General features: G+C 41.2%; 1 long non-coding RNA gene across 3 annotated transcripts in view; it reads left to right on the top strand.

The window, feature by feature from the left end:
• LOC123612269 (uncharacterized) overlaps positions 1–15,721 on the top strand; it is a 224,937-nt gene extending 209,216 nt beyond the window's left edge. For 2 of the 3 annotated variants that reach the window (XR_012499927.1, XR_012499925.1), the window contains one exon: positions 1,149–15,721. This is a non-coding gene — a long non-coding RNA (uncharacterized LOC123612269). The remainder of the gene's footprint in view (positions 1–1,148) is intronic. The other variant, XR_012499926.1, reaches the window with a different exon arrangement.
• Positions 15,722–24,673: the final 8,952 nt, after the last annotated feature.

The raw sequence follows: 24,673 nt of genomic DNA on the forward strand, positions 1-24,673 counted from the left end.
ATGCATTGTATAATGCCTTCTTAGGTAAGCTGTGGATGGAAATTCAGCACATCCCCATCATCTTAGAGCTTATTAGAAATGCAGAAACTTAAGTCCAACCCCATACCTCCTGAATCAGAAACCCCATTTTAGCAAGATCCCAAGGTGACTCGCACACCCATTAAAGTGTGAGAAATGCGGATCTTAAAACATGTTACACGTGCCAGGCATGCAGGAAATGCCTGGTAAATATTTGCTACTAGTATTGTACAGAAAATTTTAGGAATATAACTAAAATACAGTGCTACCTCCTCCCAAGGGATAGTCAGATGCATTTCTTTACCGTATTGTGTATGTCTTTTATCTTCCTAGGATTGTTCACCGTTGCAAAGATCAATGGTCTTTTCACATATGACATTCTGTGTAAACCCTGACCTTCTTAATTTTGATGATCATTTGTACAACCAGGGTTGAACAGTCGATACTGATCACCTAAAAAGCAGGCTAGGTTTCTCTGTGTATTTCAAACATACAGCTTTATCAAAACCGGCAGGCTGATGCCCAGATGAAATTGTTAATTGACCTTCTCTCCCGCCTCACACCCATGGACAGATGCATCTTTTTAAATGGATTCTTCACACGCTGACAGCTTGGTTGCCAGTTTCCACACCTATAATTGACAGAAAAAGATGCAACATAAGGGAAAAAATTGTAAAAATTTTAGGAGGCAATCATTTCCAGTTTCCTTGAGCCTATGTTAACAAAGATGGGAGACAATGTGTATTGGGTGAGGGGACAGCAATGTTTTCTTCCTGGATTTTTCCCCTTTACATCAGTACACTTGTGTGTGCTCTCTGGAAACCTCTAAGAGAAATAAGTAGCTCCATCTGTGTCTTTAAGGATCCTCCATCTCCCCTGAGTAGGAGCTGGGAGCACAGCAAAGACGTTGCACGCCCTGTGAGCTTCCAATGAAAAGTACAAACAGTCGACACGTCCCTCCAGCCTGAGAAGAGATGTTCTCCCCACTGGTCACCGTTCTGGTCCCTACACTCCACACGGTCGCTCCTGCTTCCCTGTGTTAGGGCCCAGAATATTAGCACCAACACTCCCTTTGCCTTCAATGCTCTTCTCCTAAGTATCTGTTTGACTCCTCTCCTCTATTTCTTCAGGTCTCTCTGAGATGTCTCCTTATCTGCAAGGCCTTTCCTGATTACCCTTAGTGAAATAGCTCTCTCTCTCCTCTGACCCCTGCCCTAATGGATCATCCAGTCTGGTGAGAGACAGATATTAATCAAAGAATCATGCAAATATATATCCTGAAGGACCTATAATTCAAAAAGATACATGCACCCCAATGCTCATAGGAGCCAAGACATGGAAACAACCTAAATGGCCATCGACAGGTGACTGGATAAAGAAGTTGTGGTATATTTATACAATGGAATACTACTCAGCCATAAAAGAGAATGAAATAACGCCATTTGCAGCAATATGGATGAGCCTGGAGATTGTCATTCTAAATGGAGTAAGTAAGCCAGAAAGAGAAAGAAAAATACCATATGAGATCACACATATATGGAATCTAAAAAAGGGGGGGAAAAGGACACAAATGAACTTATTTGTGAAACAGAGACAGACTCATAAACATAGAAAACAAACTTATGGTTACCAGGGGAAGGGGGTGGGAAGGGGTAAATTGGGAGTTCAAGATTTGCAGATACTAACTACTGTATATAAAATACATAAACAACAGGTTTCTTCTGTCTGGCACAGGGAACTATATTCAACACCTCACAGTAACCTATAATGAAACAGAACACAAAAAGGAATATATGTGTGTATATGTATGACTGAAACATGATGCTGTACACCAGAATTTGACACAACATTGTAAACTGACTAACTACAATAAGAAAATAAAACACATACAAAAAAAGAATCACGCAAATAAATTTAAACTTAGCACTAAGGACTGAGGGAAGGCAGGCCCAGCCCTAGGAGAGTAGATCAAAAAGGAGGACTGACTTGATTGGAAGAATTGGAGACAGTTTTCCCCAGGAAGTGAGAGTGGAGCTGATCATTGAAAAACAGGATAACAAAAGAATGGTGCTGAGATTTAAAACAGCCTTGAACATTTATCAACTACATATACAGAGGCTGAGTGCAACATCTCAAGGTTCTGTTTGACTTCAATAGTCTCCATTATTTGCACTAGTATCCACAAAACACACACACACACACACACACACACACATACACATTTTGCTTTCTAGCTCTTATGCAACCTGAGGTGTCAGCTATAATTTCTTTTTCTTACGGAAGATGTTCCTCATGCACCTTAAGTAGGTCAAGGTCTCCAGTTTTATGCTGTTGTCCTCACATCCTCTCGGCAGCCTTGGTGACAGATTTTTCCCCTCCTTTCTTGGTAAGGAGTACAATGAGATGATACGGGCTTCACACACCTTGCACCACATGAATATACAACAAGCATTAGCTCTCAGTGCAGGGGTAGATCTATGAACTCACCAGAAATCCTTTGGAAAGGGCCTGAATTAAGAACTCAATTTTAAGTCATTAAAAATAGGGTCTCAGTAGAACTCAGGTATATGTACCACGGAAATGAATCATTCTACAAAGACCCTACCACCGGCGGCTGCTGAGACAAAGAGCAGAACTTAAAAAGGGAAGCCATAATTCCCTCGGGGGCTATGGGACCCAGTGGATCACCTCTCCTCTTTCAATTTGAGAGCGTGTTTGGTTACTTAGTAATTGTGTGTTCTGGCCATTCCACGGTAAAAATTCCAACGTTGTGAGAAGGAAATCTGGAAATGCAGATTATTCCTCAGAAAGCACTTGTCACACAAACCACCCAGGACCTCAGAGAATTGCTTCTTTAATTGATATTTGTGTTTTTTTCATTTAATGAACGCTGACAGAGAAGCTGCCATGTGGTGTATACTTTGCACATCCTACCTCGTGGGAATCGTTATGACAGCCCCGTGGGGAATGTGCTGTTGCTATTCCCAGTTTCCAGATAATGGAATTGAGGCTGTTTTTGCTCTGCTTTGCTGATGTATATACAAAGCATATAGGTAAGACAAACCATGATGCACTGAAGGAATCCAAGGAAACCGGGTGTCCCCAGAGGGAAGAAGCAGAGAAGAAGATCTATAAAGGTCAGATCTCGAGCTAAGTTAAGCAGTTTGAATTTATCTTGAGGAAAATTAGAAGCTACTAGGGGATTTTAAAACAGAAGACTGATACGATGTTATTGCAGTTTTATAGCACATCAGCTAAAAAATCTTTTTGTTGAAAGCAAAAGAAAATCCGGTCCAAACTGGATTGGTTCATGTCATTGTGAACCAGGTGAGCTTCAGGTGAGCTCTGATCCAGGTGTTCAAAAATATGTTACCAGGACTCAGTCCCTCTCTTTCCGTTTCTTAACTGTGATTCCTCATTGCTGGATCTGTTTTGGGCAAGTCTCACTCCATGTGCTCTCAACATAAATGTCAACCCTTTTTAGAGTATATGATTTCTTATCTACATCCGGTGGGGGAGAGAGGGTAACTGCTTCTCTAACAGCTTACAAGAAATGCCTTTAAATTCAACCTCTGCCCTGATTTGGTGAGGTGCCCACTTCTTATACAGGCTACGGGAACAGTCCTCCAACTGGTATAGGCCTGGGTCACAAGATCTACATCTGGAGCTGGCGGTGAGATCAGCTTCACCCAGATACACTCAGTTAAGATTGGAGAAGTCCCAGAGGAGGTTCAGAATCCCAGCTTAATGTGACATTTTCGCTCTTAAGGAAGAAGTTGTCCACTCTACGTGCCCCATGACAGCAGCAGGCCAGGGGTGTGGTTTTCCTGCTAGATGTCTGATGCCGTGTGGGCAAAGCTTCAAGTTTCGATGTGACTCCAAAGGAGAATTTTATTTTTTATCCCATCTATTTTTGGGCAAGAAAATTCATGTTCTAAAAGAAGATAAATATGTAAGGTGATGTGATGCGTTAATTAACAACAGGAGCTGAACCTTTTCACAGTGCTTATGTCTCTCAAATCTCCATAATGTATGCTTTAAATTTCTTACAATTTTCTAGCTCAATTATACCCATATGCCTACCGAATGTTTTGTTGAAAAGGAGTATTTTCGGAAGTAATAAGTGTCCTGCACGATCCTGTGGTTGGTTAGCCAATGGTTCAGTCAAGGGCGGAGGGAGCGAAGAATGGTACAAAGCAAAGGGAAAGTAGGTTGGATATTTTTCGTCATTTGTACTAGTCAGGAGAAGAAATTCATCAACGTTCCCTCAAAATTGTAGCCATGGCCAAAAGAGACCTTCCATCATTTTCCATCACCATAATTGGTTGGCCCTTTCTTACTGGCAGTAACAAGCTCTATGTTGGGAGCTCACAGCAAAAGGAGCTACCATTCTCAGCTCTTACAAGAAGCAATAAATTTCAACAGGAAAAAAAAAAAAGAGTATTTCTGTAAAACAAAACCAGCAAATATCTCCAACTAGGGGAGTTAGGTCTGAAAGAAAACTAGAGAAATTAAAGTTTGAGTTTCAGACTGTGAATAACATATTTTATTTTCCATGATTGATTTTTGCCGGTTAATTAGAATGATACCTTATTGACTGTACCTTTTTATCTTTCTCAACAACAACAACAGAAATTATATTTCCTTGTGGTATTATTTCTACTTTAATGCTTGAACACTTTTCATCGCAGCATCTTGTAGAAACTGGCAATTAATAAAACAGATTAAAATGAAATCTTGACAGAACACTTTCTAGAAGGATCCAAACTCTCTTGGATTGAGATGTTTAAAAGAAAAGAAATAAAGCTTAAAGTGATCATCTTCACAGTTTTGATATTATATTTTAGTTTCTGCCCTCATGCCAAGTAAAATAGAGGAATCAAGATACAAGGGCAAAATAAACAGATTGCACCAATTTTATTGCACCTTGATGTTAAGAACATCTGCTTGATGAGGCTATAAAATTCATATTTAAATCCCACTAGACTAGAACATTAGACTGAGGAGAACGGGGATGGTTCTGCTTATTTCCACTCTATCAGTGTCTTGCCCATAATAGGAGTTTAAGAAATTGGTTGAGCAGATAAATTTAAGATGAGGAAACTGATGTTCTATGAGTCAATTGAGTAAGCAAGTCTTAAAGCTATGAGAGGATCAGAATTATGCCATGGGTCTCTTAATCTGCCCCAACCCAATGTTCTATTATCTAATTAGAATAATAATAAGAGATAACATGCCTGGACATACTAGTGTATCCTCAGCATCATTTCCCCTTCTGCCTTCCCATCAGCTTCCAATTTTCATTGGAGATCCAAGGGATCTTAAAAATCTGACTCCATTCTCAGCTCCGGGAGCGCCTGACCTAAGTTAAGCCAGTCAAGGCATTCCACCTTCTGGTTGCAGTGATTGGTTCAGAGTAGGGATGTGACCCAGGCCAATCCAATTAGGTTGACTCTCAGAGCTTTAACAAGAAAAGCTCTCACATATGCTTTCTTTCTCTAGATAGAAGGGGGTATCTGTGTGTGTCCCAGAACTCCCACAGGGATGGGCAGAATAAGGGCGGTGGCAGGTGCGGTCCTTTTTGTCATCATGTTGGAAGCCATTCAGATGAAAATACAGATTCACCTAGAGGGTGTAACCAAGAGAATTAAAGGAACCAGAACCAGAGTCCACTGTAAATCTCCAGACTAATCCACCCCTAAAAGTTTGACTTACCTTAGAAAGTTCTTCCATGTGAAACAACACATTTCCCTTTGTTGTCTGAGCTGAATTTGGGATGGAAAAGGAGTGAAGACCAACGCAGTGATATCTGCAGCGCTCTTAGCATGTGCAGATATGGTGGTAAGTACTTAACATACAATAGTTTATTTAATCTTTGCAACATTTATATGAAGTAGTAATTGTGTTATCCCATTTACAGATGAAGAAACTGAGGCTCCAAAAAAGCTACATGATGTGCCCGATTACAGAGCTAATAAGTGGGGAACTCTGGCTCCAGAGCTCAGGCAGTTAACTGCTGTTCCATAATCCCTAAAACACACTGCCTCCTTTCAGACCCTCTCTCCCACTCAGGGCCTTTTAATCTGTATTTCTTCCTGCTTAATTAAGAAGGTTGTTCCTGTCATTCATGTCTCAGGTCAGTTAACACCTCTGAAGTGGCCTCCTCTGACCACTTTATCTTAAAGTAGGACCCTTGCAGGAACTCTGTGTCCCATCACCCTGTTTGTTTTCTTCAGTATATTCTTCTCATTGCGTGTTTATCCCCCACTGGAATATAGACTCTGCGAAGGCAGAAACCTTGTTCACTCCTGTATTTTCTGTGCCCTGCCAAGAGCTTGGCATGGGTTGGGCACTCAATACACACATAATATTTTTGAATGAATAGATACCTCAATTAATTAGAAATAATTATAATTATACATTTCCTTCCTTCTGCTGCCTTTTGGGGGTTTTGCTCTTCTTTTTCTAATTCTTTCAGCTGGTGGGTTAGATTGTTTATTTGAGATTGTTCTTCTTTTTTGAGGAAGGCCTGTATCGCTATAAACTTCCCTCTTAGCACTGCCTTTGCTGTGTCTCATATATTTTGTGTGGTCGTGTTTTCATTTTCATTTGTCTCAAGGTATTTTTTAATTTCAACTTCGATTTCATCATTGACCCATTGGTGTTTTAAATAGCATGTTGTTTAATCTCCATGCTTTCCTTTTTTTCTCCTTTGTTTTTCTGTAGTTGATTTCTAGTTTCATGGCATTGTGGTCAATAAAGATGCTTGAAATAATTTCTATCTTCTTAAAATTGTTGAGGCTTCTTTTGTGCCCAAGTACATGATCAATCCTAGAAAATGTTCCATGTGCACTTGAAATGAATGTATATCCTATTTTGGGGGGGTGTAATGCTCTGAGAATATCCACCAAATCTGATTTTTCTATTGTATCATTTAATTTCTCTGTTGCTTTATTTATTTTCTGTCTGGAAGATCTGTTTAGTGATATTAATGTGGTGTTAAAATCTCCGATGATGGTTGTAATCCCATCAATATCCCCCTTTATCTCTGTTAGTAATTGTTTTATGTACTTAGGTGCTCCTATATTGGGTGCATATATATTAACGAGTGTAATATCCTCATCTTGTATCACTCCTTTAATCATTATAAAATGTCCTTCTTTATCTTTCTTTATGGCCTTTGTTTTAAAGTCCATTTTGTCTGAAATCAGTACTACAACACCTGCTTTTCTGGCTTTTCCATTTGCATGGAATATCCTTTTCCATCCTTTCACTCTCAATCTATATGTGTCCTTCTCCCTAAAGTGGGTCTCTTGTATGCAGCATATTGAAGGTTCTTGCTTTATTATCCAGTCTGCCACTCTGTGTCTTTTGATAGGAGCAATTAGATCATAATCTCACTCCCATTAATGTATATTGACAAAATAAAACAAGGATGGAGAGCAATAGAGAGAAAGAGAGACACTGTAGAGCCCTGGAGACCAGGAATGCTGGTAGATTGGTTTGTTTTGCTGTGACACTCAAGCAGCTTGATGAGTCAGCAGGTCTCCATTCATCTGTGAATATCCAAGTTATCATTTTAAATGTCCTCTGTACCCAGTCATATGCCTGGCTGCCCAAACAGCTATTTAAGGGAAGAGGGGAAGGAGTTGACTCCAGGCTGTGTGTGATTCATGAGCACAAGGAGACTGAGTGGAAGGAAAATGGAATGAAAATGAATGATTAACAAGATCAGCTCTTGGCCAGGTCCATGTAAACTCTGAGGGCCTCTCTTTAGTATGTTCCTCCCTTACAGCCCACTTCTGCTAGAGCAGTCTTGGAAAAAACTCTTAGCCTATAGCTGTGCGCTGCAACACATCCCCCCAAGCCCACTCAACTTCAGAACCACTGTGATGGACAGTTCCACATACATTGCCCATGCCCCACCTCCAAAGCATGCCTGGGGAAGTCTATCCACTTTTCTGTCTCTGAAGGCGAATTTGCCCTAAAATGTGGGGTAGTGTCCCAGAGCCATCCTCAACCAGTGAAGGATGGAAGCCAGAAGTCAGTAGTGCCCAGTCTCCCATTCGTACAGTTCAGAATATTGAGACTCAGAGAGAATAACTTGCTTGCCCAAAGCAAAACTAGCAGGTAATCTAAGATGTGACTTTAACCCAGTCTTATGATTCGAAATCTTAAAATCTTTCCCTAGCCCAGGCAGCCTCAGCAAGAAAGAAGCTCATGAGACAACCAGATATTTTTAGAACTTGAATACTACTGTTATTAGTCTACTGAGTTCTATAAATTTCCTACTGACTTGCAAAGTAATTTTGAGGGACAAAGATCTGGTATGTAGAACTCAATATATGTTTTTTTCAATGTATAGATAAATGATTGAAAAGATGAGTAAGGGGAAAATGGAAATACTTCCTTATTGATTCCCTAATATTGCAAATTAAAACTAAAATGATTAACTCATGGTGACAACTACCATTATAGCAAGAGACTCAAATATGTTAAAAAAAAAAAAAAAAAAAAAAGATTGCAGACCAGAGCTGGAACCTTACCACTTACTACTTTTGGGATTTTGAGTAACTCAACTTACAGGGTTATGCAGAGAATTAAATGAGATAATATTTTCCCCAATATCTAGGGCAATTTCAGAAATATAGTAAGCGTTCAACAAGGAGATGTTTTAATTAATTAATTAAAATATATTATGTGCTTGTTCTATGCCAGTCACTGTGCAAGTCACAGGGGGAACCAATGAAAGTCAGTACCTGCCCTCAACGAGCCCACAGCCTGTGGGGGAGCTGTGTTTATAAATCGAAAGGCAGATGTGAAGTGCTCTTGAGTTGTGAATGTCCCCTGGCCACGTGTTACAGGAAATGTGCCCCTCGTGGCCTCATCACTCTCCTATGGGTTCCAGGAAAATCACACTCAGCCACTGTTTTGTTCAGGGTTGTGTATGAATCATGATCTGTGCTAGATTTCTTTGTCCCTTTCTCGTTTTGGATCAGTCTGTATTTATCAAAGCCATCTGACTCAGGAAAGAAGTGGAGTGCAGAGTCAAACAGCTAGAGAATTTCCCACACTCCCCAGCTGTGGACTCTCAGAAGAGGAGTGTGTTCTAAATGGACAGAGCCAGAGGTCCTGAGTTTTAACTGCTTCCTGTCCTATGGCTAACATAAACAGCAGGTATGACTCCCAGCTCATGAGCTTAGCTGGGAAAAAAAAAAAAAGAAAGAAAAAGAAAGAAAAGAAACCACAAAACAAAAATTTTAAAATCCCTCTATTTGTTTATCTTTTTTTAAATTCACTTGGTTCTAATTCAGAGTCCACACCTCCTGGCTAACTGGCGGTGGACGGGCTACTAGAGAGTTCCCTTCCTAGAGATGCTGGACATCCTGGACGCTCTGTAACATCACAACCTCAGGGAAGCTTCTCTGATCATGAACGTTAACCTGCGCTGGTTACTACTGAGGGTCCACGGTGCCTGCAGCCCACACCATCCCTCTAGTTCTGATGGCACCAATTCCTTAGAGCCGTGCTTGGGGCCTGAGACCTTTGGGAAGGCTGGGGCTTCTGGTGTCTTGAGGGATCCAAAGCTCTCATTCCCCTTGGCCGTCTGGACGTCTTCCAAGGGCACTTCCAGGGACAGCTCAAATCTCTGCTGCTTAGGGTACACAGACACATACACACACGTAACTGTCTCCAAAACTCTCCCTTTTCATCCAAAGTCAAAATGCTGTTCTTTCTACTCTTGTTTCCCTCCCTCTCCTCTCCCTGCCAAAAAGAAGTCTAGTATCATCTATTCAACCGACCAAGACTTTTGAGATCAAAAGCCCCAAAGGGATCTAACTGTCCCTTCTCTTTTTTCGTTTGCTTCTAACCCTTCCCAGAGGCAGGAGAGCAAGCCTTGTTGCTTATTTTGGTGAAGGAAAGGAAAAGAAAAATCCATGGGAGAACCACGTACATCAACGTGTCTGTAGCTGATTCGACCATAGCTCTGTGCCACTTGGCTTGCAGAGCAGTGAGCAGGGTAGTCAAGTCGGGTTTTGCCTAGCTAAATGTCTGATATCATATATCAAAGGATGACAACCATCTCGTAATAGCATGTGTTTATAGATAATTAGAAGTTAGACATAAAAGGAAATTGCTGCTGCAATGTTTGTATTTGAGCAGAATTGATTAGGGCGAGCTGTGAGAAAGACAAGCCTGCAAGAATGCATCGCAAGCCATCCAGTGCCTTTCCCCAGAGAGCCTAAATTGGCATCCAACAGCACACAGGGGGAAGAGATGCCGCTACAATAGCCATCATTCACTGGGCGTTTACTGTATGCCAGTAACTCTGTAATATTATCATATTTAAACTTCCCAAAAAGGTGAAATGTGAGGCCCATGTGGGAAAAACATTCGTTACTTTCACTGCCCCAGCCCACAGTCATAAACAGTGCCTGGCACATTATAGGTGTCCCATATGTATTTGTTAAAAGAATGAATAGACGGAATTATCTGAATTATCTCCACTTTATAGATTAAAAACTGAGATTTGGAGAGGGGGAGGGCAATCACATAGGAAAAGAGAGAGAATTTGGACCTAGATCAGCACCAAAGATCCTACTCTTTCCAGTCTAAATCCTGGGAATTGACCAAGGAAAATGATTCAAATTATGAAAATCAGAAATGAAATGGGAACATCTTCATAGAAATGAAGAAAATTGTAAAGAAATGGTATTTAAAAATAAACTGTCTGCCAACAAATCAGATAACCTAGGTGAAATGAACAAATTCTTGGACACAAACTATTGAAGCAGACTCACTCAAAAAGAAAAGGAAAATTTGACTAGACACATAGCAAGTAAAGAGATCGAGCTAGTAATTTTAAAACTTCCTCAAAAAAGAAGCCCAGGCCAAGATGGCTTTTCTGGTAAATTCTTCTAAACATTTAATGAAAAATTAGTAACAATTCACCACAAACTCTTCCGAAAAAAATGGAAGAGGAGGGAACGCTTTCCAACCAGTGCAACCCTGATACAAAATCCTGACAAAGACATCAATCACAAGAAAAGAAAATAACAGACCAGAATCTCTTAGGAATAGAGTCACAAAACATCCATCAACCAAATACTAGCAAACTGAATCCAGTAGCATCAAAAAAAAAAAAAAAAAAAAAAAAGATTCAACCAGACCAAGTTAGATTTATCCCAGGATTGTAAGTTTGGTTTAACATCTAAAAATCAATGTGAAAACATCGTATCCATGGAATAAAAAAAAAACACCATAATTATCTCAATAGATATAGAAAAGGATTTTAAAAATCCAGCAACCTTTCATGATAAAAATGCACAATGAACTTAGAATGCAAGGAAACTCCTTCAACCTAATAAAACCCACAGCTAACATCATACTTAACAGGGAAAGACTGAATGTTTTCCTCTAAGATCAGGAATGATACAAAGATAGCCATTCTCATCACCTCTATTCACCATTGTACTGAAGATTCTAGCCAGGCCAATTAGATAAGAAAATGAAATAGAGGGCATTTCTATTGGAAAGGAATAAATTAAGCTACCTCTGTTGGCAAATTGAGTGATCTTATATATAGATAATCTTAAGAAACCTGCTAAAAAACCAACTGTATTCCTATACACTAGTGTAATGGACTGAATATTTGCATTTCCCCAAAATTCTATGTTGAAGCCCTAAGCCCCAATGTGATGCTATTTGGAAGTCGGGTCTTTGGGAAGAAATAAGGTTTAGCTATGCTCATAAAGGTAAAGTCCTTGTGATACAATTAGTGCCTTTATAAGAAAAGACCCAAGTGCTCCCCTCCACCCTCTCTCTCTTTCTCTCTCTCTCTCTCTCTTCCATTTGAGGATATAGCAGGAAGGCAGCCATCTGCAAGCCACAAAGGATCCTCATCAGACCCTGACCACGCTCGCACTCTGATCTCCAACTTCCCAGCCTCCAGAACTGTGACAGATAAGTGCCTGTTGTATATGGTATTTTGTTACGGCAGCCCAAGCTAAGACAAATAGCAGTGAATAATCGAAAATAAAATTAAGAAAACAATTACTTTAGAATGACATCCAAATGAATAAATCACTTAACAAGAAATTTTCAAAAAGCTGGGCAAAATATATCCTCTGAAAACTACGAAACATTGTTGAAAGAATTGAGAGAAGACCCAAATAAATGAAAAGACATTTTGTGTTCATGAACCAAGAAGCAATGTTGTTAAGATGACGATACTCCCCGAATTGATCTACAACTTTCACACAATCCCTATCAAAATCTCAGATGTCTTCTTTGCAGAAACTGACAAGCTGATTCTAAAATTCATGCAGTAATTTAAGGCATCCACGACAGGTAAAATAATCTTGGAAAAGAACAAAGAAGACTCACACTCTCCAGTTTCAAAACGTAGTACAAAGTACAGTGATAAGATAGTGTGGGACCGGCATAGGACAGACACACAGATGGGGCAGAATCGGCACGGATGCTGAGACAATTCCGTGGCAGGGATGAAGAATTGTCTTTTCAACAAATGATGCTGGGAGAACTGGATAGCCACACGCAAAAGAATAAAGTTGCAACCCTTTCTCATCCTACCCACGATGCTTAACTGAAAAGGGATCGCAGAGCTAAACGTAGGTGAGAAAACCATTAAAGACTCTTACAAGGAAATAAAGGCGTAAATCGTTGTGACCTTGGTTTCGGCAAAGGCTCCTTGGATAGAACACTAAATATTGAGGACTCTCCTTGGCTGCGAGTGATAAGGAAAAAACTGTGCCTGCAAGCAGGCTCCACCTTGATGCTTATATCAGCCTCCGATGTCTTTGGAGATAAGGATGCTCATTTCTCCTGGGTGTAGGGAGGGCACCCCTCATCTAGGTATTTTATGACCTACTGCAGGAGGGGGAAGGTCAGAGGGACATTCCTACGGCTGCAGTTTCCTCAGGCTCTTTCGGGTTAAAATATTCCATATGCCAGGTTTACCATGTCTGGGGGCCTGGGCCCCCATCAGCATCAAACTAACTTTCTCCTTTCTCTTCACAATCTCTATAGACGGTAGCAATCTCTGTTATTCACTTTCCCAGAAGTGATTAAATTCATTTAAGCAGTTTCAACCCTGTTCCCCGCCCCCAGTTTGGTTTGCACGTCTAGATTCATCCAAAACGGAGTAGTCAACACTTACTAAGCACCTAGTGTGTACACACTTCAGGCATGGGAAGTAGAATCCGGGGGCCATCGGTGCCTTGTGTGTACCCCTCACGCCTGACCGCTTCAGTCCTTCTGACTGGTTCCAGTGGACAGTAGTGGCTTCCTTTTAGTCAGAAATACCAGAAATTTAACAGACACCCTACAGGAGCTCTTAGCCAAAGATTAAGTGATGGCAGTTGGTGTATAAAATCACCAGCACCCACAGCTCTCAGTGGGGTAATTCAGAGGCATATTTTCTACACGGTTTCCCTGAGAACCATAGCAGGTCTAAACTCCAGGAGGCTCCGGTGGGAATAGATGCTGCCTACCTCGTGATGACACAGTACGACGTCACTGCCTTCTCTCCCCTGTCTTGTTTCCCCACCGCCCTACTGGTTTCCTCATCTCCCAAATAAACTACGGACACTCAAATCTTTGTTTCGAGAGCTGCTTCTTAGGAAACGAAATTAATGCAAACATCATTCCTGACCACGAAGAATTTATCATCTATTAAAGATTCACTATGGGCACAAAAATCACATAAACAAACATGCAGGTTTCCAGAGACCCAAAGAGAACCTTTGGGTTCGTCCAGCCTTCCTTTGAAATCGAATAAATAATGCATTAAAAATTCACCTTCGCAGCTGAGCACAATGGCTGTCTGTGGTTACCACAGGGGGTTGTTAGCTAATCCCATCAAAGGCTGTCCCTCTTGCTGAGAGAGCAGAGCCTTCCGCCTGTCCTCTCCACCCTTCCCCACCAGGGGCCACGTCACCATTAGCACCTCACTGATGGCAGACTCAGCAACTAGAGAAACAGAAACCGGCTCGCTTTGGGAGCCAAGAACAGTGTTCCTGCTTTGGTCTTGGAATCAAAGAGAGGGTCCGATGTCAGAAGCTATGATGAAACTGATAAACCTTTTAAAGTTTACGGAAAAGTCTCCTGCAGCTCTGGTTCTTTCTGAATAGTTTGGAAGGAAACACAGACACACAGTCACACACACACACACACACACACACACACACACACACAGTGTAAGGTTGTTCGTTGTCCAGAAGAGTCCTGGAGAGTAAGAAAAATCATAAAAATATTACAATAATAGTTAACCTTTTTTTGAGTTCTTACCATGTACCCACCACTCTCCTCACAGCAACCCTAAGAGTTAGGCATTTTTATCACCCATTTTATAGATGAGCACACTGAGCCTTAGAGAATGTAGTCACTTGCTCAAATATTGAGGGAGAAAATAAACAAGCTCCATGAGAACAGGAATTTCGTCTTGTTTGTGACTGCATCCTTTAGCATATTGCTTAGTATATAATCAGTGTTAGACACACGTTTATTGGATATTGGATGAATATTCAAACTCTGGCCGGAGGACCAAGTATTCAATATCAAAGGAATGACACAGGGTGGTGACAGCAAACTTTCTCAGTAAAGGGTCAGACAGCAAATACTTCAGGCTTTGCAAACCGTTAAGGTCCCTGTCATAACTACCCTGCTCGGCCATTGCAGTGGGAAAGCAGCCGTGTCATATCAAAACATTGAAAAATGCCTCGAAATATGCATACCAGGTGAACAGTAATCAATTTCAAGGAGGAATATTTTAGCAAATAGGGCTGAAGGGTGAGTGGTGAGACGAGAGAGGTAGTTTTGCTTTTCAGATTTTATACTTACTACACTTTTTGTGTTGTATTGACAGCAAACATGTTTTACTTTTAAAATTATGATAAGAGTATGATAATAATGTCTTCATTCTTGTCTCGCGAGACTGGAGTGATGAGTGTCATCAAATCTAAGTAATTGCTGTAGAGCCGTCTGAACATTTTACTTCCCCTTCTCATCTACAGAGACTAGATGTCAGAGACAGAAATTGCAGACATTTAGTGCAGCTACCTTTTTGATTTTGCCTTGAGTGCAACATTTATTCTGTGCGAAAACACGACGGGATGGCCCACGGCACCAGGAGAAGCCAATCTTTGGCTCGTTGGGGTATCACTTCCAATTGCAAATGTCACGAGGCGTTCATTCATGAGACAAATCAGCAAGGAAATGTCAAAACATCGGGAGATTGTGAGTAAATAGACTCAGATGCTTTGGTGCAAACTTGCCGAGAACAGGGGCTGTGGTTTCCATATGCCCCTCCAGACTCCACCGGTAGGAGCCCTCATGAATATTAACTACTTAGACATTTCAGGGTGAACGATGGTGGCACAACCCAGCATGCCAGGCCAACTTGTGAAGAAGGGCCTGGCCCTTGGGTAGGAAGGACTGACGGGAGGACAGTCCAGTTTGGCAAATTGAAGGCTTTCTCTGGGAGCCTGAGGAAATGCCCTAAGCAGAGCAATTTTCCCAAAGAAGGGTATTCCATCTCATATGATGGAACTGATGACCGTGCTTTGCAAACTGTGTAGCATCCTGTTCCTTCTTACTGTGTAAGTAGCTACGTGCATCTCATGACAGTGTCTCTACGTTTCATTCTTGGGACTCAGTGTCTTCTGTTCACCTTGTGCTTCACTGTAGCCGGACCTGAGCCCATTTTAACAGACACGAGGCACATTTTCTTTCTTAGGCAAAACTAACAGAGCCAACTTGCTTCTTTAAAAGTATGGGAATATTTCAGATATTCCCTTGAGAATCTGCAGGGTGTGTTAACCTCAGGTGATCTATAGACAGAGAAGTCCTCATGGAAAACTGGAGCCGAAGGGCGTGAGCAAAACGTGGGTGCAGTTAATGAAACAAGACTGACGTGTATTGATACTTGTTGAAGTTGAGTGATGGGTGTATATATAGAGATTTTTCATTCTATTTTTGTGTATGTTTGACTTTTCCATAATGAAAGGATAAATAAAGGAAAAATAAGTGGCTGGAGGGGCTCCTGAAGAGGATGGCTGAGTTCCAGCATCAGCAGGAAGGGGCTAATATATTAGCAACATTCCTGTCATTCTATTCTCAGTTTCCCTACTTAAAAAATGGAGATAATATCAACTCACTGGCTTGTGACAATTAAAGGAAGAAATGAACGTAAAATTCCAAGCACTGTACCTAAAAGGGTGCGACTATTACTAAAATGAAATATGATAAAAATATTTTTAAAATACCAACTATCGACAGTGATTGTATTTTAATGGTGGAAACATTTTTAGATGCTTTCTTTTAACTTTATTTCCCCACTTTCTATACTAAGCATGCAGTTGGGAACAAATGAAATCATCTTCACTTGACATGAATGTTGGGTCATCTCTATTCATATAAGAAGGGGTCTGAAAAACTTGGACTACGAAACATTCAGAAACATGCCTAATATTATAACTTCGATTCCTCCCTGTCTGAAGTGTAAAGGCTTTTTGAACAGTAACTTTGGTTGGAAGTTCCTTAAAAAGCAACAGAAAAAAAGCTGAATTATAACAGACCCATCTCTCCTACCTCTGGGTTCCCCTCCAAAAAAAAAAAAAAAAAAATTTAAATTAGCCGTTGGCTATTCCTGTGTAAAACTGGTTTGTGATTTTACTTGACAAGTGATGGGTTACAGTAACTCACCCTGCAGTTCCCCAGGGATAAACATGAAATATTCTACTTCTGTCAAAGAAGCTAGATTGCTGTTGGGTTTTTTGCTCCCGAAGTGTGTATCCTGAGCCTGTTGCTTCTGCTTTTATTTGGAGCGTAAAATACATAGACGACTCTGACTTCCAGGAGTTTTGGTGGTTGACGCTGTTATGAAATGGTCTTATACACAGCGTCAGTTATCAGTTGTCATGGTGATGCTGCGCAACCAGGTGAAACTGACACAGGACCGCAACTTCCTTGAGAGCCGCACGATGCTTCGTGTTGTCCCCTAGAGTGACTGCAAGGTCACTTACTGTAACCCTCAAACTGTCTACAGACAGAGGAGACTCAGATGGAAAACTCAGCAGCCTACAATAATAAGCACAGATGTAGCTCCTGAGTCTGCAGGGTACAGCTGATCAGGCTGGGCTTGGCTGAGCTGAGCTGGACTCACCCATTCACATGCCTGGGATCAGCCGACTCTGAGCTGCCTCAGGGGAGCCTTGGCTGAAACAAAGGGCCCAGGGGCTCTGTTCTGCTCCAAATGTCTTTTGTCTTCCTCCGGGCTATCCTAGACATATTCTCCTGATGGGATAAGAGCAAGCACCAGCAAAAATGCCCGAGTGATTTTTCTTTTTCCCTCATCATTTTGTTCAAAATATGTCTCATGTATTCCCCTTGCTTTTTTTTTCCCCAAGTGCTTTTTTAAGCATCTGTTGTGTCATGTCTACAAACATCCCCATGGCTAACTGAAAGGCCAGATTCAAGGGTGAGGAAGTAGACTCTGCCTCTTTAGTGAAAGGAATTGCAAAGTCACGTAGCAAAAGTTGAGGCCACAGGAGAGGGTAAGGAATTGAGGCCATTCATTGCAATCAACATGCCATATAAAATTACATAATAGGAACTAGCATTTCTCTGTGATGTTGTATATTCTGCAGAGCATTGCTATATATTTAAACACATCCTTAAGGACTCAAGAGGGTTAATTCTTTTAGGAAAGCAGCCATGAGTTTTTTCCAGGCTGAAACCCCTTTTTACTTCAGGCATCTTATCCCCTAATTTGTGCAAATATGCTATGATAGTTTGAACTTAAATTTCAGAGATCAGTGAGTAAAATTGCTTCTTTGCTTTCCACATATGTAGTTTGTGGTTGCCTGATAAATGCCATCTAAAAACCCATCTGTTATTTTCCCCTCTGCTAGGAAGCCTCACTGATCTCTCCAGATAAAATTCCTCATGCCCTCCTCTGAGCCATCTTTGTGCCTGTACTTCAGCCTGCTCTCGGCCTTATGCATTGGGATCTTTCTCCCTAAAGCCTGAGCATTGAGGTTCATGGGTTCTGGGATCAGCTGAGCAGAGTTCAAATCCCAGATCTACCATTTTTCACGTGTGGAACCTTGGACAACTTGGACAACAGCTTGAACAACTTATTCAACTTAGGCTAATGTGCCTCTTTTTTCTCATCTGTATGATGGGAATAATCATTGTACTTCCTTCAAAGGGCTATTGAGAGACTTAAGTGAGTATTAAACATTTGATAAAATGCAAGACATGGGGTACTAAATAGTATTACCTATTGTTAATTATAGTCTTATTCTGCTTAATGCTCTTTAGTTGACTTTGTATCACGTGGAGTAAATTTATAACACTGGGTCTAGACTGCCAAAGTGCCCCTAGATCCTTGAGTCCTAACGGGGTCTTTTCAATCCCGTTGTTCAGACCAAAAGTACAAATAATAGTATAACCAGGACCTAAAGGAGAAGGGGGCAGAAAATTAAGAGCTGAGCAGTGAGTGGAACGAGCCTCTCAGGACCACCTGGCTCTGACTCTGACATGCAATTCCAGGAAGATGATGAAAATACAGGAGGATCAAAATGTACCCAATTAATATTCATCTTTATAGATCTCATTTCTAGGTATTGTTTCTTTGTTCCTCTGAGCAGAAGTTTCACGTAAGTCATTTCAATAAGCTCTGTTCGCCAAAAACCAAATAATAAGATGACGAGGGACAATGGGAGATAAAATGAAGTGGCAATAACCCATCCCTGAGGCTAGAGGAGATGATGAAATGGAATTACATAAGCCGCCCCTAAGTCCTCGGTTTGAATGATGCATTTACTTTGAGACGTCTCATCTTCAAAATGGGTGAGCGGAGGATTAGAGGAACTGAGCAGATGGCGTCTCGATAAATTAAATTAATACTCTGGAAACGAGGGAGGAGACACATTGTCTACAAAATCCAGAAAGTACTCCTGGATGAATAAAGCGTAGGCTATATTCTGATGGACCTGAAGATTAATTTCAATGCCTGCGTCATTGTCGTTGTTTTAGCATATTTGGGGAGAAAAAGAATCCTTAACAAATGGAAAAATACACTTTAACATTTATTCACTGTGTCATAGTGCTACCAAGTAGTTCACTGAGGAGAAGCAATTGGCTTATAAGTAATAATCATGCTCTTGCTCGTCAAAGAAATTGACTCTGTACAATCACGTAACTGGGATTTTCAATAGGCAGAATGTATACATAATAAAAGTAAAAAAAAACAAAAACCCAACAACAACAAATAGTACAAAGTGATCTCCAGTGAAAGCTGAGTTTCTCTCCTGACTCTAATTCTCCATTCTTCAAGGGAAACACTATTACCAGTTTCTTATATATATTTTCTTTTCTTATATATGCTTGTATATTCTGATCACTCTGTTACAGCTTAAGAGAATTTTTGTCCCAGATGTGTACCTTCATTTTGCATACATTTTTTTTTTCACAAAAACTAAAACTAAAGTGCTGTAGCTTAGAAAGTTTACATACCCCATACACATTTGGGTAAATTGTTTAGTGAATCAGTTCGGATTAGTTTGGTTTCAAGTGACCAAAAGAAAGCTGGTTTAAGCAAAAAATACATGTACATGTAAATAAAATTAAGGAAATAAAACATCAGCTCATGGGAAGATATCCAGGGGGTAGATCTAACAGCTTCAAACACAACTTGAGGTCTTGGTCTCATCCTCTCTCTCTCCCTCCCTCGCTCATTTTTTAGTTCTGTTCTCCACAGGTTGCATCCAATTTTAGACTTTCGGAGAGACAAAATAGTGGTCAGCTCCAGCCCCGCATTCCACCTACTTTCAGATCTAGCAACATGAAAAAGGGTTCTTCTCTCCTCCAGCTATTCAGGGAAAGCCTGAAGCTTAATTCTGACTCGTCCCAACTGTCTCACGCACATCCCTGAACCAACCACTGTGCCAAGTCCTTTCCCCGCTAGAAGCACACGCATCTCTCTTCTCTGCCCCTGCTCCCACAAAGCACATGATCTAAGAGGGTGGAAGCTGCATTGCCCAGAGGAAAACTCAGGCGCCATTATTGGAAGAAGGATGAAATGATGGCAGGCAGCTAGAAATCACAAGAGATTTACAGCACTTAACCAATTAGGAGAAAGACAAGAGTAGATATCTCTCACTTTGCAGTAGAAATTAGTCGAATCAAAGATTGGGAGGCTGTAGCTTCCTCTTATAATACCACATAGTTATTTACTTTCAAATCTCATGCCTTATTACAGGATATACTTCCACTGGACGAGGAGTATACGTTCTCTCGAAAAGCCAGCCCAATGTTCCTGTTTTCTACAAAACTGATTTGAATTCAACAGCACAATAATTCAGATTTTGGTCACTTTCCAATTGCTTTCAGAATCATTCCCAGCAAACACAGGGTGATGGCTTTAGATTTTTCTCCCTTTCGGGAAATCCATTATTGGAATGCTTCTTAGCCACTAAAACTAGCAGTTAAAATTTTCCATCACCCAGAGAAGATAAACAAACACACTAAAACCGAGCTGAAATAAAAGTGGTGAAAGGATACAGATGACTTCCAGGAAAACAGGGAAATAGCAGTTAAGACTCAAATAGAAGAAGTAAACCAATGGTAACACAAGGTAAAATGTCTCTTCCTTACATGTATGTTTCCAGTAACATTTAAGACTGCTCTTCATAATAAAAAAAAAAACCATTCACTAACATGGAAAATACATTGCTTTTAACCTCAAGACTGCAGGAGATTCAGGCAGGAACAGAGATCACCTAGTCTAGGAATGTGGATGTGTGACAGAGCAGACCCTTGGGAGGAGAATTAACTCAGGTGTTGGCTTAAAAATGCAGGTGGCTGGGCAGGACCAAGATCTAATGAGCTACGGATCTGCAGATGGGATCTGAGAATGTGCATATTAATCAGCTCAATGGGTGACGCTTATGAACCCTACACTTGAAAAAATGTCGATCATCTAACTCCTTCATTTTACAAGTAGGGCCACTGAAGTACCAGAAGGGGCAATGACTTGCCGGTAAGTGGCAAAGCTGGGACTGAACCCATGTGTCTTGACTTTCAGACTCTTAGCTCTTCTCTTGCTTTCCACCTTCCTGTACCTCCATTTCCACAGGGTCGTTGAGAGAGAGTCTGGCTGACCAGACTGTCCAGCTGATAAGAAATTCTATTAGAAAGATATCTGGTGGGGAAATGACCATGTCACTGGGCTTTACCTGTCCCTTAGAGGATCCATTTTCCTGACTGTACAAAACATCCGTCTGGTTGAATGCTCAGTTAGTTGGTTCTTAAAGTGTTCCAGATAGAGAATGGTGTTTCCTTTGGTTTCAAAAAGCCATGTATTCCAAAGATCCAAGATGGGACTCATTCAAGTTCAGGGTACATTGTACCTGAAACGGGTCCACCTCACTGTACAGTTGATTCCTTTTCTGCCCTTTACAATAACAATGAAGAGACACTAAGAAAAGTATTACATTAAAGCCTAGATTATATTTTTTCCTGGCTACCTTAGGTCTTATTTCACCATACATGGTTTATTTAAAGTGATAATTTATCTGAAGTGATGTTTCAAACTGGAATTAAGCAGCCTCCACAATCCTTTACTTACCAATGGATAAGATTTTCTCTTCCTCCTTTTTCCTGTGACTGATTCAACTTTGTATCCTTTGTATCCAGTGTAATGCCTGGTACATAATATCATGGTATTTTGTAGAGGTTATATGCCATGTAGTTAAGAGAAAGTGTACTGATAGGCGTTTAATTAGCTGGCTCTTAGGGGAAAAACACCCCCCACCCACCCACCCCAGTCTGTAGCTTTTGCTTATTTCCATGATGTAAATAGCCAACCGTGGCCAATTTCAAGCCGCCAATGTGATGTATATAAAACTGAGCTGTGTTCACCCACAAAACATCTCCGAGGAGGAAATGAAATCCTCCCCTCTGCGGTGCTGGGTGGATTTAATCAGCTCCTCTGCTTTCTGTGGTGCCACAGGCTTCCTACTATTAAATACTAAGAGGCACAACATGACTTGCTATTAGCAGCGTCAGCAGCCTCTGAAAAAGCAGGAAAAGAAGTGCCTGTAATCCACCACTAACTCCCCCTGGGGGCACGAGAGGTAAATCCCCTCCTTCAGACCTCATTTCTGTGCGTCCGTCCGGGGGGGGGGGGGGCCTCTTCTCTTCGGGAAAAGGGCTGAGTCTGTCTTTGCCAACATCGCACCTCAGCTAATGCCAAGTGGCACTGTTTCCCCTCCAGCCACTGCCTCCCCTCCTAAGGCCACCTAAGGAAGCATCTCGCTCCTGCTCGCGGTGGACGGATCCCCGCAGGCTTAGCAGCGCCCTGTGCAAGCATCTCTCCCTCAGATGGAAAGCCTGACGTGGGAAATGCAGTGTCTCCTCTCAGGCTGAGTAAAGCCCTTCTCCTTCAGAATAACCTCCTTCTCCTTGCTCGAATTAGAGCTTTAGTTTGCCTTCACCTGACGGCTGTGGTTCCTGGATCTTCCGTGCAATAACAGCTCAGCAAAACCAGAAGCGGAAACCCAGTCACCAGCAAACTCAGCGTTTCAAGTCATTGAAACGGCTGCCCAGGTGATGGCGCAGCAAGCAATGAAACCGGTGACCGGCAAAGAGGCCTTTGACAAAAGTCCACATCACTTAGTTAGGTGGAGAGTGGACCAATGTCGAAAGAAAGGCTTAGCATTTCCCAGTCCTGGCTGGCTCCAAATGCCACGTCCCACCCATGGCACCTTCTGAGCACCCATGACGTAGCGACCCAGGAGAGGCGAACACTTGAGATTTTTCGCCCTAAGAACAGAGTGGAGAAGTGAAGACACGAACAGAACCAATTCATGTACTCAGCCGGTCATCACCCGAGGCGAGGGAGCAGGCATCCTTAGACAGGAAGAATCTGCATGGAACGAACAGTGACACTGAGAGCAGGAAGGAGTGGGCCAGTGTCTGCCCACCTGCATCTTGCAAACCCCCAGGGGTCCCTGGAGATGTTCTGAGGTTTTACATCATTAGAGATGTCAGGGTACCTGCATTCATTTTGATGTTTTAAGTCCATGAAGCAAAATAATTAGGTAAAGTGTTTTTTTTTTCTGTTAAAGAAACAAAACAAAACAGAATACTCTGAGGACTTGCAGCTCTTATCATGGGCCCCTTTAAGGTAGGAAGTCATTTTCACTCAGCTAAACGCCTTTGGCCAAAATAAGGGCTTCATGGTTATGCAGCTTTGTTTGGTTTTTAGTTTTATTGTTTATTTACATATTGCTTGGTTTATAATCTTACTAGACAGGATAAAGACAGGAAGCAGGAGCAAAGCAAGACAGTAATGACCGTGAAAATGATGATAAATCTACAATTTCCCCTCAAGTTGGTACCTTCTTGATTCATACGCTGATTTATCTGATCAGAATTTTTAACCCACACATGTCAGGATATCTCAATTGCCTCAACACGCCTTGCTCGATAAAGGAACTTCAGTGGTGATTAGAGTTAATTTGGCTTTTGATTTATTGGAGTTAATAATAACTACCCATGTGATGGTTTATTTGCAGAGAAATGTTGCAAAGAGAAGCCCTGGGATTTTTTTTTTTTATTAACTTGTCATTTGGAAACAAAACAGAAAAATATTAAAAATAAACCAGTTAACTTTAAAGTGAAAAATCCAAGCCTTCCAAACAATCGAGTCATGAAGCCATTTTTAAAAATGTATTTTTAATGCCGTAACACCTGTTAAATCCCAATCTCTATTTGAATAACCATTCGATCCTCAAACTAAATGAGGAATGATGTTCTTTTAAAATGTATTTTTGTTCCCGAATTAATTCCAAGTAGATTAACTAGTATCTGTTATGTTTTAAAAGAGAAAAGCTGGCAATTCTTTTTACAAAAGCTGGCAATTCTTTTTACATTACTAATGATGGTCATTTCAAAATTTATTTCGTTATGCAATATAGATCTAAATTAAAAAATAAAATAAAATCACTTCTTGGCGATATTTCATGAATGAAATAATGAAGTCATTTATTAACAGGCAGGGGGACTCACGAAGCATTGCTGTGTGTAGCAGACATTTGCTGCTTTTTTCCATCCAGCATCCTTTCCTCTTCTTCAGGCCATGTTGCCTGGAATCTCCTTTGAGAACTACTGCCTCCCAGACATGGTCCCATGTGGTTTAGGTGACACTGACCTGACTCCCTGCCTCGTTGATGGGCACCTTGACCCAGATCAAGAAAAAGCAGAATGTAGAATGTCCCTGGCCAGTGGTTGGTTCAGAACCAGGCCATGACTCCAGCTGGCCTAATGACTTTTACTTGAACGAGTGGAATAAGGAAGCTCTCTTTTGGCTGGAGCCACTGAGGTGGAAAGACTTAAGACTGGAATTCTCGTCTCGTTGCATGAGAAGAAAGCAATGCAGACAAAAGCAGAGCCAAGTGATGGATGGAGACAGATTCCTGTTGACCTCTGAGCCCCAGGAGCCAGCTATTACTGGACTCAGTTGGATTTCACTCCTAGACTTCTATGTTACATCAGGCAGTAACTTGATAGATCAACTTGAGCAAATCATTTTATTTCTCTGGACTTTGACGTCCTCATCAATAAA

The sequence above is a fragment of the Camelus bactrianus genome, chromosome 17 (genome assembly GCF_048773025.1).
Source record: "Camelus bactrianus isolate YW-2024 breed Bactrian camel chromosome 17, ASM4877302v1, whole genome shotgun sequence".
In the NCBI taxonomy this organism is placed as follows: Eukaryota; Metazoa; Chordata; class Mammalia; order Artiodactyla; family Camelidae; genus Camelus; species Camelus bactrianus.